The sequence below is a fragment of the Nilaparvata lugens genome, chromosome 12 (genome assembly GCF_014356525.2).
Source record: "Nilaparvata lugens isolate BPH chromosome 12, ASM1435652v1, whole genome shotgun sequence".
NCBI lineage: Eukaryota > Metazoa > Arthropoda > Insecta > Hemiptera > Delphacidae > Nilaparvata > Nilaparvata lugens.
In genome coordinates, this window is record NC_052515.1 from 213,951 (window position 1) to 227,995 (window position 14,045).

The following is a 14,045-nucleotide window of genomic DNA, read 5'->3' on the forward strand; positions in this document are numbered from 1 at the left end:
AGTGGGAAGGATATTTTTAATACTCTTTCCAAAGAATGGACATTGATATGACCAAAGCTCCGCCAATTTATGTAGATATATAACAATATAATTATCTATAGTTATTATATTACAAATTGCTTTTTCATATCATATACAGTTCAATAATTATTTTCTTAGTCTATATTATGTAAATTCATCTATAATTTTGTTGTATTGTAAGCTATTGTATATAAGTGTATAAGCCAGTATATATTGTAATATACATAAATGAAGTACTCAATCAATCAATCAATCAATCTCTTTCTATCAAGTCTATAAATCTTATAATTCATTAAATGGAAAGCTATTTACTCATGTTCATCTTTATTTCTCAAGCATAGTCTTTCAACCGCTTTCCTCTCTCCCACTTCTCTCTCTCACTCTCTTTCACTCACCCCTGTCTATTTCAATCCAGTTGAAAAATTGTGGACTAATATCCATTATAAATTAGTTAGCAATAACTAACTATCTTTCCATGTTGTTAGAAGAGCTGATCTCAAAAAACATAGAGAGAGAGAGATGGTGCGGGTATCATAATATATCCTCAAATGTGAAGATAAACTTTAGTGAGGTCCACGTTATAATGGCAGTGGAGAAAGATAGCAGAATAACGTTATCGATCCTCTGTCTTGTCAATGCCTTCTATAGATGTTAGTTGATACAGGTTTTTTGATGTAATATCAACTGTTCATTCTCGTTTAAAATAATCAATTATATTTTATTAAGCAAGAAATGATATTTTTCAATAATTTCACAATTAAGATGAAATATTTTGTTGATTAATTATTAACTCTACATTGTTCAAAGACGATCTGGCAACAGATCAAAGCGAGAAAAAGATAGCGCTATCTGCTTTGTTGAATGATAGAGAAGGATAGCAATACCATTGCTAATCAAACACTACCATTAAAACGTGGACCTCACTATAGAACACATTGATGATCACACATTTTTACTTTCCTTGCCCTATTACAATAGGTAAGGAAAGTATTGCTTTCCGAAAAAAATTAAGGTAACCCAATTTCTAAATTTCTATATGTTTCAAGGTCCCCTGAATACAAAAAAGTGTGTGTGTGTGTGTGTGTGTGTGTGTGTGTGTGTGTGTGTGTTGTGTGTGTGTGTGGTTGTGTGTGTGTGTGTGTGTGTGTTGTGTGTGTGTGTGTTGTGTGTGGTGTGTGTGTTGTGTGGTGTGTGTGTGGTGTGTGTGTGGTGTGTGTTGTGTGTGTGTGGTGTGTGTTGTGTGTGTGTGTGTGGTGTGTGTTGTGTGTGTGTGTGTGGTGTGTTGTGTGTTGTGTGTGTGTGTGTGTTGTGTGTGTGGTGTGTGTGTGTGTGTGTGTGTGTGTTGTGTGTGTGTGTGTGTGTTGTGTGTGTGTGTGTGTGTGTGTGGTGTGTGTGTGTGTGTGTGTGTGTGTGTGTGTGTGTGTGTGTGTGTGTGTGTGTGTGTGTGTGTGTGTGTGTTGTGTGTGTGTGTGTGTGTGTGGTGTGTGTGTGTGTGTGTGTGTGTGTGTGTGTGTGTGTGTGTGGTGTGTGTGTGGTGTGTGTGTGTGTGTGTGTGTTGTGTGTGTGTGTGTGTGTATGAGTGTATGTGCGTCTGTGTACACGATATCTCATCTCCCAATTAACGGAATGACTTGAAATTTGGAACGTAAGGTCCTTGCAATATACGGATCCGACACGAACAATATCGATCAAATACGATTCAAGATGGCGGCTAAAATGGCGAAAATGTTGTCAAAAACAGGAGTTTTCGCGATTTTCTCGAAAACGGCTCCAACGATTTCGATTAAAGTTATACCTGGAATAGTCATCGATGAGCTCTATCAACTACCACAAGTCCCATATCTGTAAAAATTTCAGGAGCTCCGCCCAATCTCTGCAAAATTAAATTTTAGATTCTCAATTATCAGGCTTCAGATACAATTTAAACGAAAAATTACGAGTGGAAAAGATTGAGCATGAGAATCTCTACAATTAATGTTCAGTAAAATTTTCACCTAAAATTAAAAATAAGCTCGAAATTCGAGAAAATGTGATTATCCAATTTCAAACTGTTGTTGATTCTATTAAATGATTCACTATGAAGAGATAGCATACCTCGTGTGTGTCCAGCGTTATTGCCCTGTCACCAGCTGGCTCAAATCTTTGAATAGTAGACTTGAGATGCCCGGGAACACTAGCGTCAGGTGATCAGTTTTCATAACGGCAAGGAAAGTTGTGTGATGCGCCACACCAGATTTTTCAATTTACAGAAATATTATTTAGTCTACAAAAGATAATATTGTACATTTTAATCTGCAAAAACAGAACAATCTACTCTGATCCAATCTCTTTCTCTAGACCTTCTTTGCTTCTCATATAATTTTCTTTGTAGCAAAAGAGCGCGAGTTTCAAAATAATTTCTGGATTTCAGACGAAATTTTAGTTAAGTAGTCGTCATCTCTGTGGTATCATCATCATCTTTCCACAGTTTGCACTCTTCCCTACAACCAGCAAATCTTCTTTTCTCATCACACCCCTTTCCTCCTCCACTTCTCCTCATCCTTATCCTCCTCCTCTCCTCCTCCTCCTCCTCCTCCTCCTCCTCCTCCTCCTCCTCCTCCTCCTCCTCCTCCTCCTTCTCCTCTCACTTCCTCTCCTTCTTCTCTTAGTACCTGTTTCATCCTGTTACTCAAAATAATAATTCCCTCATCGCTCCCTTTTCCTCCTCCTCCCCTCCTCCTCCTCATCCTCCTCCTCCTCCTCCTCCTCCTCCTTCTCCTACTCCTCCTCCTCCTCCTCCTCCTCCTCCTCATCCCCCTCCCCCTCCTCCTTCTCCTACTCCTCCTCTTCCTTCTCGTCCTCCTCCTCCTTCTGCTTCTCATCTTCCTCCTCCTCTTTCAACTTCTGTGTCCGGTTACTCCCATCTTAAAATTCTCTCCTTTCCTCCTCCTCCTCATCCCCCTCCCCCTCCTCCTCCACCACCTCCTACTCCTCCTCCCCCTTCCTCTCCTTCTTCTCTTAGTACCTGTTTCATCCTGTTACTCAAAATAATAATTACCTCATCTCTCCCTTTTCCTCATTCTCCTCCTCCTTCTCCAACTCCTCCTCCTCCTCCTACTCATCCTCCCACTTCTTATCCTCTTCCTTCTTGTCCTCCTCCTCCTTCTGCTTCTCCTCTTCCTCCTCCTCCTCCTCCTTCAACTTCTGTGTCCGGTTACTCTCATCTTAAAATTCTCTCCTTTCCCCTCCTCCTCATCTCCCTCCTCCTCCTCCTCCTCCACCTCCTCCTCCTCCCCCTTCCTCTCCTCTTTCTCTTAGTACCTGTTTCATCCTCAAAATAATAATTCCCTCATCTCTCCCTTTTCCTCCTCCTCCTCCTCCTCCTCCTCCTCCTCCTCCTCCTCCTCCTCCTCCTCCTCCTTCAACTTCTGTGTACGGTTACTCTCATCTTAAAATTCTCTCCTTTTCTCCTCATCCCCCTCCCCCTCCTCCTCCACCACCTCCTACTCCTCCTCCCCCTTCCTCTCCTTCTTCTCTTAGTACCTGTTTCATCCTGTTACTCAAAATAATAATTACCTCATCTCTCCCTTTTCCTCATTCTCCTCCTCCTTCTCCAACTCCTCCTCCTCCTCCTACTCATCCTCCCACTTCTTATCCTCTTCCTTCTTGTCCTCCTCCTCCTTCTGCTTCTCCTCTTCCTCCTCCTCCTCCTACTTCAACTTCTGTGTCCGGTTACTCTCATCTTAAAATTCTCTCCTTTCCCCTCCTCCTCATCTCCCTCCTCCTCCTCCTCCTCCACCTCCTCCTCCTCCCCCTTCCTCTCCTCTTTCTCTTAGTACCTGTTTCATCCTGTTACTCAAAATAATAATTCCCTCATCTCTCCCTTTTCCTCCTCCTCCTCCTCCTCCTCCTCCTCCTCCTCCTCCTCCTCCTCCTCCTCCTCCTTCAACTTCTGTGTACGGTTACTCTCATCTTAAAATTCTCTCCTTTTCTCCCCATCCCCCTCCCCCTCCTCCTCCTCCTCCCCCTTTCTTTCCTTCTTCTCTTAGTACCTGTTTCATCCTGTTACTCAAAATAATAATTCCCTCATCACTCCTCCTCCTCCTTCTCCTCCTCCTCCTCCTCCTTCAACTTCTGTGTACGGTTACTCTCATCTTAAAATTCTCTCCTTTTCTCCTCATCCCCCTCCCCCTCCTCCTTCTCCTCCCCCTTCCTCTCCTTCTTCTCTTAGTACCTGTTTCATCCTGTTACTCAAAATAATAATTCCCTCATCTCTCCTCCTCCTCCTCCTCCTCCTCCTCCTCCTCCTCCTCCTCCTTCTCCTCCTCCTCATCCTTCAACTTCTGTGTTTTATCTGTTTACTCTCATCTCAAAACCATTCCACATTCCTTGGTTTAGCTGTAGATTGCAAGAGATAATGTGCTATGCGCTCAATTCAGCTCTGTAGTTCTTAAAGCCTGTCATTCTTTCAAAACACAACTCGTAATGCTTCAAGCTGTGTTTTGCTGCGAAGAAAAAACATTTTTTTCCTGAGAATCATTTTTTTTTTGTAGAAAAAAGCGTTCTGGTATACATTGCATCACTGAGATATACTATTATTTTTATTCTTTTCTTCATTAATACAATAACTAGATTCTATTCAGTTTCTAATATTTAAACATTTGTTGTCAATCACAAAATCAATTTTCAACAATTTCAATCATATAAATTGAACAATTTATTCTCTACAAATTTCAACTTATCACATTTTTTAATACAATCAACATTAAAGAAGTTATTTCATGAAAACGAAGTCCTGCATCTAAAGGTGCGTACAGACGCGCAACATGAGCAATAATTCACTTCTAATCAGCTGACTATATCTATATTTTTACAGAAACGGTTAGATATAGATATAAAAAGCTTGGCATCACCTGATTAAAAGTGAATTGCTCATGTTCGCGGTGCGTATATCTGTACGCACCTTAAGAAATACAATAACTGGATTCTATTCAGTTTCCAATATTTAAACATTTTTTGTCAATCACAAAATCAATTTTCAACATTTTCAATCATGTCAATTGATAGAAAAATTCATTATCTACAAATTTCATCTCATCACATTTTCTAATACAATCTACATCAAAGAAGTTATTCCATGAAAAGTAAAGTCCTGCATCTAAGAAATACAATAACTAGATTCTATCCAGTTTCCAATATTTAAACATTTTTTGTCAATCACGAAATCAATTTTTAACATTTTCAATCATGTCAATTGATAGAAAAATTCATTATCTACAAATTTCATCTCATCACATTTTCTAATACAATCTACATTAAAGAAGTTATTCCATGAAAAGTAAAGTCCTGCATCTAAGAATATTGAGGAATGAGTGGTATATATTTTTTCGAAATTTGTAATAAATCACATAACCATTGTAAAAAAATATTATCACGCTCAATCGATAGAAAAATTGATTATCTACAATTCTTCTCTCCTGCCATTTTTCGATACGGATAACATTGAAGAAGTTATTCAATAAAAACTGAGCCAATGTATCATGATAAGCAGTTTAGTTACATTTTCAACCGGTAGGTATCGCTGGCGGTCCCACAACTGGCTGCTTTTGTCAAGTTTAGTTGTATTTTGTGTCGGCAGGTAGCGCGAGAGCTTCTCTTAATTGGAAAATAACTTTCAGTTAGGAAGCTAAAGATACATCAAGCTGTTCCCATAATTTTCAACAACTCTTTACATACATCTTTGATTGTCTGATTGAGCCCTTTCTTTTGGTTTCACTGTGACATCTTGCAACTTGTTAATTCTCAAATTGACATTTATTCAATAAATCACTTATTGTGCTCTGATCAATAAGTGTACCCATTCTATATTCAAACTATGCCACAGAGAAAAATATATTCTTTATTACTCTGTACCCGTAACCATACTTTCAAGGCAATTTTGCTACATTGTTGATACTGTAGAAGGAATTATACTACTGCTGTTAAAAAAAGTATTAAATCATTATGAGACTCTAAGGATTCGTGTAGATAGACCCGCATTTTCATTATTTATCTGATCCTTGAGGGGGGCCTAGGCCCACCCTGTCCCTCCTAAATGGCGCCCCTGCTTGGGATACGGGATGGACAAACTCATCCACTATAATAACCAATTCAAGGTTTCTCTGATATTCAGATTTTGTACAATATGTTATGCCTATAGTGAGGTCCACGGTATAATGGCATAGTTTGATTGGCAATGATATCCATTTATTCATCATTATTTACAATCAACTTAATGACAAAGAAACAGACTACAGTCCAAAGCTTCTTTTCATCCCAATTTCATAAAATAAATTGTCCAAATAAAGGTTATGTGCGACTTATTAATTCTCCACTAACTTCCACATTAAAACAAATATTGCTATTCTTGTCTATCATTCAACAAAGCGGATAGCGCTATCTCTTTCTCGCTTTGCTCTGTTGCCAGATCGTCTTTCAACAATGTAGAATCGATAATTAATTAACAAAATATTAAATCGTGATTATGAAAATTCATTATGAAATTATTGGAGAATATAATTTCTTGCTTAATAAAATATTCAATCTTGATTATGAAAATTCATTATGAAATTATTGGAGAATATAATTTCTTGCTTAATAAAATATAATTAAACTAAAGAGACACCCATTCAATTCTGTTTCATGAGTGAAATGAATCACTCACTCCAAAACAATTGAAATTGAACTTTCAGAACTTATTTGTAACACGATCGCACTATCAGAACAAGCGGCTGTCCATTTCTGTTCTATAAACTTCTTCTAATCAGGTTTTTGTTCTATTTTGGGCACTGTCTTTTCAGGACTCTGTCTTTATAGGACTTATTTTATCTGTGGTTCCATGTTAGCGTCTGGAAAGAAACCTGTTCTGACGTCAGACGAGAGTCGTCTGCAAACAATGTCTTTCAGATCTACGTAGGGACTGGAAAACAGCTGCTTTCTGTGCAGTGTGGAAACAGAACAGAAACCTGTTCTGACGTCAGACGATAGTCGTCTGCCAACAATGTCTTTCAGATCTACGTAGGGACTGGAAAACAGCTGCTTTCTGTGCAGTGTGGCGAAAAGGTATAAATCAAGATAAAAGATTGTTTCAATGATTTCTCAGCATTGTCGCTGATATGCCATTGAAAGTTCTCCAAAGAAGATTAAACTAAGAGACTCCCATCCAATTCTGTTTAATGAGTGCAATGAACCATTCACTCCAAATCAATTGAAATTGGACTTTCAGAACTTATTTGTAACACGATCACGCTATCAAAACAAGCGCCTGTCCATTTCTGTTCTATAAACTTTTTCTAATCAGGTTTTTGTTCTATTTTGGGCACTGTCTTTTCAGACACGCTTTAGAAACAAACCTCTCCTTTGCTCGTGAAATAAAATATAATATCGATGACCTTGGAAACTGTTATCATTGGAAGAAGCAAGATCCCTACAGATTAGTGAGGTCCATGTTATAAATAACTGACTATCTTTCCGTGTTGTTATCAACAAAAGAGCTGATCTCAAAAACATAGAGAGATAGTGGGTATCATAATATATTCTAATGTAGAGAAACATCTTCTAATGTGAAGATAGAATATAGTAAGGTCCATGTTATAGTGGCAGTGAAGAAAGATAGGAGATCAACGTTGCCGATCCTCTGTATTGTCAATGCCTTACATACAGATACAGGTTTATTGATGTAATATTAACTGTCCATTCTCGTTTAAAATAAACAATTATCCTATTATATTAAGCGAGCAATTTCTGGTTATTTTTATATTTGGTTATTTATAATCAATAGATCTCGAAAACGGCTCCAACGATTTTCACGAAATTTGGAACATAGTAGGTTTATGATATAAAAACTCGATTGCACTAGGTCTCATTCTTTGGAAAACTCGCTGAACGACATTAAAAGGATAATTCATCCTTGGAAAACAGATGATAATTTCGTTGTCTCTTGATAACAGAAGATGCGTGTGCCTGTGTGGGAGAGAGACAGAATTTTTTCCAGCTGTGTAATCATAATCGATCAGCGAGAAATTTTATCTAGCTAGACAATTTAATCGACTTGATCAACATAATCTGATTTGTTGACATGACATGATAATCCTCCTCAACTAGAGTATATCATAATTTTCAAAGTAAATCATTATTTTACAATTGTAAGTGATTAGTGAGTGATATTTTGTTATTCAATTTGGTTTGTATATGATCTAAATTATAAAGTTTTTGTTTTAAAATGTTTGAACAGAAAATTGAACCTGAATTCAAGTGTATAGAACATAACCTAGCTGATACAGGTCCATTGATGTAATATTAACTGTTCATTCTCGTTTAAAATAATCAATTATATTGTATTAAGCATGAAATTATATTTTTCAATAATATCTTAATGAATAATCATAATTGAAATGAAATATTTTGTTAATTAATTATTTATCCTATATTGTTAAGAGACGATCTGACAACATAGCAAAGCGAGAAAGAGATAGCGCTATCCGCTTTGTTAAAAAATAGACAAGGATAGCATTACCATTGCTAATCAAAAATTGCCATTATAACATGGACCTCACTATACGGGATCAATGATTCAATTAATTTTTAGGAAACTGGATTACTTTTCAACATCCCAGTTAGTAATAATTTGTCAAGTTTTCAACAACTCATTGGCAATCATTTGAACAATTTATCAAAAAGTGCCTGGTTATACTCTTAGTTTCAGTAATTTATCGAAAAATACCCAGTTCTATTCTGAAACAATGTAATAGCAGAGACAAATCAATAGAGACAATTCAATAAAAATCTGGTGTGGTACACTCACACAACATACTTTCCTTGCTCATATTTGAAACTACGATCAGACTTCTGTATATGTGTATATATAATTGTTTTCAAAGTACTTTTTCTTTGTGTGAATTGTGAAATTCGATGATTTTTTTAGTCGTCATTTTTTTAAAGTCGTCAAAACAGCTGTTCTACAGATGAAATATCTCGACTATGTGTTCTTTTTATGAACTGCGCTACCTACCTACCTCATGCACGAGAAGGAGGTTACTAAGTCCATTTTCCAAGGATGGGGTGGACCCCCCATTGGTTTCCCAGAAAGGAGACTCATGCCAGTTGATAGAGATGATAAATAACTATACAGGGTATGAATTTGAAAAAATCGGTCAAGTTATTTTTGAGAGAATCGTGAAAAACATGGTTTTTTAGTAATTATCCGCCATTTTTCTCAAGAATATTACGGAGATCCTGCAATTTTCCCAAGAAATCATGTCATTTGATAGGGCTTATGAATAGCTATCCATGGTATGAATTTGAAGAAAATCGTTAGAGCCGTTTTGGAGAAAAACGTGAAAAACATGGTTTTTTAGTAATTATCCGTCATTTTTTCCGCCATCTTGAATTGAATTTCATTGAATTTCTTATTGTCGGATCCTCATGGTATGAGGACCTTAAGTTTAAAATTTCAAGTCAATCGGTTAATTAGGAATGGAGTTATCGTGTTCACAGACATACACACATACACACACACAGACCAACACCCAAAAATCATGTTTTTGGACTCAGGGGACCTTGAAACATATAGAAAACATGAAAATAGGGTACCTTAATTTTTTTTGGAAAGCAATACTTTCCTTACCTATATGGTAATAGGGCAAGGAAAGTAAAAAGAGTCCAATGTTCGTCATGATGGAGGTTATGACTGTGTTCAGCCTGTACGTCATGCAACTCTTGGTCAGGGTTGGCGACGAATTGGATGATCTTGAATGTAGGTCTGAGATACACAGGGAATTTTTTTGGAAGAGAAATCATACAGGAAACTTCCACAGCCTTCACAAGTATACCTGGAAATTCTGATAAATTGGACAAAATTTAGGAACTTGGATTAAAATTTACTCCTATACTATTAAACGAGCAACTTCTGTTTATATGTTTGGATGTTTGGATGTTTATATGTTTGTATTTCACCGGATCTCGAAAACAGCTCTAACGATTCACACGAAATTCAGAACATGGTAGGTTTATAAAATAAAGATTCGATTGCTCTAGGTCTCATCCTTGGCAAAACTCGCTGAAGGACATTAAAAGGATAATTATTATTCATCCTTGAAAAGACAGCTGATAATAATTATTTCGTCGTCTGTTGGTGATGGAAGTGAGTGAGCGAGTTCATGTGTGTGGGACTGTGTAAAAATTATGACTCAGCTGTTGAACTTCTGTAATCATTCAATCGGGTACTTAGTGCCGGTTGCAAAAAAGCCGGGTCATTTTCAATCCTGATTAACTCCAGTAGATCCATCTTTTTGAAATGGTCTTCTCTGATTTGGTTCACGTGAAGTTAATCAGGATTAAAATTTAACCGGCTTTTGTGCAACTGGGTCTTCGTGAGGGAAATTTTTCCATTCCTCTGGGAATTAATCTCTATTTACTGTGATCAGATAGAACATTTCTGTATGAACTATGAATGTTATTATAATTTCTTCTTTCGTAATAACGTTCTTATGCTTTTGTACTTCAGAGCGAAGCTCGGTCCCCGATATTTGGTTTTTAATTCTGATAATCCTATTGTTTATCTAATGAATAAATAAATGAATAAAATGCTTCAGTAACGCAAAGATAAGTGGGTAGAGAGAAACTAATTAATATCTCACCTCTACCTTCCAGCTGAAACTGTGGATAGAATTTAAACTTTTCTAGTTCAGTCATTCTTGAAATAGATAAATAACCATTCTATCACATTCTCATTGCTGAATACACTTGATTTGAGAGTAGCTGAGTTAGTGGTCAACGCCTACAAAACCAAGAAGCTGTCTGATTGGTCGATGGGTTGATTAGCCTCCATTTCACCTTCACAGCTCATAACCAATAGGGAGGAAGCCGCTTGAGAATGTCACGTGCAACTCATTGCTCAATGAGAACGCTTGTTGGAAAGCCACTTACATATTGTTGATGTCTTGATTCAGTTCTGTCTTTCTTCGCTAGAATAATTCTTCCCCAGAATTCTGTGTATTATTATTCTTTATAGAAATTGAAAAATTATGCTGCATCGTGATATGGCGTACAAACAATAATTGATGTGAAAGGTGTGATATGGAGTTCATTTATATATAACATGTTTCAGGAGAATAAATTATTAGAGTAAGTCGATTTTTACTAGAGTCGTGATGAAAATAAATATAAATAGAATCGTGGCGAAAAACATATCGGGCTATAGGTCACCAAAATGCTAAATCAAACTCTGGAAGAGACTTGGAAATAGAATAAAATTCACACAATAAAACAAATCACAAATCACAGAGATTCAATAAGAATTGGTTTTTAAATTATAGAAGTTTTAATTAAAATTTACATTTGTCTTTTCATTTTGTTTTTTGGCGAAATAAATATTCTATTCTATAGAGGGCAGTGGGAAGGCAGAGAATCTGCAACACTGTTCTCATATTTTTTTCCACTGCCATTATAACGTGGACCTCACTTTACATTGTGGGAGAATAAAGTAGAGGTAGGGATGCTGCAGAGGAACAATGCAGGTAGGAAATAATCATATCAATGTGGCTTGATCCTTGCATCCCTTAATCCCTATTTTGATATTCCTGTCAGCAGGCGGCCTGAATTAAAGCATCCCTGTCACAGATCCAGGGAGTAATCCAGGAGTATACCTGCAAATAACGCCAGCTGGACTGATGCATGTCCATTTCAAGAATATAGTACTATAGTGAGGTCCACGTTATAATGGCAGTGTAGAAAGATAGGAGAAAGGGTTTGCCAGATCTCAGCCTTGCCACCCAAACAGCTCATACTGGTATATCTAATGAATTTAACTGTTCCTTAATGTTGGAAATAGTTTATCATATTTTTTTTTTGTCAAGAATAGTTATTTGTGCAACTAGTGCGCAAAGTGACAGTTTGCTGCACCGAAAGAAACGTTTACGCACGAGCTTAGGCAAGGGCGGAATGGTTTCTTGAGTGCAGCATAGGAACTTTGCGCACGTATTTCACATTAAATTTTTCCTACAGTTACCATTGAAAATGAGAAGTGGTTGATTATGGGTAAAATGATGACTGGAATCCATCAAATGTTTGTCTGTATAACTTTGTTATTGATAACACCTTTAATTTATTTTAAACTTTATAATCCAATTGAAAATTAATAATCAATAATCTATCCAAATTGAAAATTAAATTAATCCAATTAATTTGAAAATTTTAATAATTTTGAGTAAATCTCAATTTCTAAATAATTTTTAAACCAATCAATTTATGAATGAAAAGGATATTATTTGAAATAATGAATAATTAATAATATTCAAAATGTATAATCAGTTCAGTAGTTGAGACGTGATGATGCGTCAATCATGAATTTCCCATCCCGTACGTGTTTAAGTCAATAATCTACCCTTTGAGAACTGATGAGGTTCACGTTATAATGACAGTGGAGAAAGATAGGAGAACAGGGTGGCCGGTTCTCTGCCTTGCCACTGCCTTTTAAAGAGGATAGCTTATACCAATGTACCTAAAATACAATGTATTATGATGTAACACAAGGGTTTTTTTGAAATTTAAGGAATTATGCATTTTAAGGAAAATATGAAAAGAAAAGGAATTCCTTCATACTCCGATATCACTATATATATCATAGACTCAGAAGATAGGACTAGTAGTTCTGTGAACAGTAGACCTCAAGCAGTATTCTCATCCACAAGTACCTGATTGAAACTATAAACGTTATCGAAATACAGCAATAGACTGGCTTCTCCACACATCTGTGTAATCACTTGTCAGCTGATTTATGATGAATAATTCTATAGTCTGATTTTTACTCTAATATTGGCGTATGAAGGAGGCTCCTTTTTCCTTTTATATTATCCTTGAAATGCAAAATTTTCAAAAACCTTGTATATACGTCGACGCGCAATTAAAAAAGGAACATACCTGTCAAATTCCATGAAAATCTATTACCCCGTTTCGCCGTTAATGCGCAACATATAAACATTTAAACATTCAAACATTCAAACATTTAAACATCAAGAGATATGCCAAAACGTCGACTTGAATCTTAGACCTCACTTCGCTCGGTCAATAATCATACCATAGAAATATTTATAATCAATCAGCTGACAAGTGGATTATTCATTGCATGCATTACACAGATGTCTGGAGAACATCTCCCACACCCGTGGGAATCCGTCAAAAGTTTGACAACAGATAATTGAGTCAGCCCCATGAGCAATCATTTTCAGGTTATCATTGAAGCTCAGGTTACCACTCGAACATCTACCACCACACATCTGATATCCTTGAAACTACACGAGTACAAGATGGTTTCTGAATTGGTTACCTAACTCGCAATGTCTATCTGTAGCTATACAAATCTATAGCTGGTAGCTGTAGTTGGTAACCCTATCAATATATCTTTTGTTAGTAAACTAGTTTAGATTTTCGGAGCTCATGGTTATAAATTTGGGTAACGATTAAAAACACTCTTTACATCAAAAATACAATACTCACATTAACTTGCTGATCCATTAACGAGCCACTAGATACCGGAAATATTCGTTAGAACTGCAAAATTGTCGAGCGCGATGTAACAATTCTCATTGTTACAATTGTGAGTGATGAGAATTATGCGAATTAGCCTGAGAAGTTAGCCTGTTATGAAAATGGATTTTGCTGTTTTGCCTTTCTGCGTTGTGTAGTGTCGACTCTGTCAGTGTGTGCGTAAAAGTTGTAGTATTCAGAAAAACTACAATTTTCCTGGAGCAACAACTTAGTTCATGACCCTTGCTTTTCTGCGTTGTGTAGTGTCGACTCTGTAAGTGTGTGTGTAGAAGCTGTGGTACTGAGAAGATCAACGATTTTCCTGGAGGAGAAGTCTGGTCCACGACCTTATAAGGCAAGAAATTTATAGCTGTCAAGGAAAAATAGCTGTCACTTGGTGGGAGAATGTATCTTAAATTGTAGTTGTAACGTTCCTTTCTATTGGTGGAAATTTTTCTAGAGAATAGTGGCTACCAATCGCA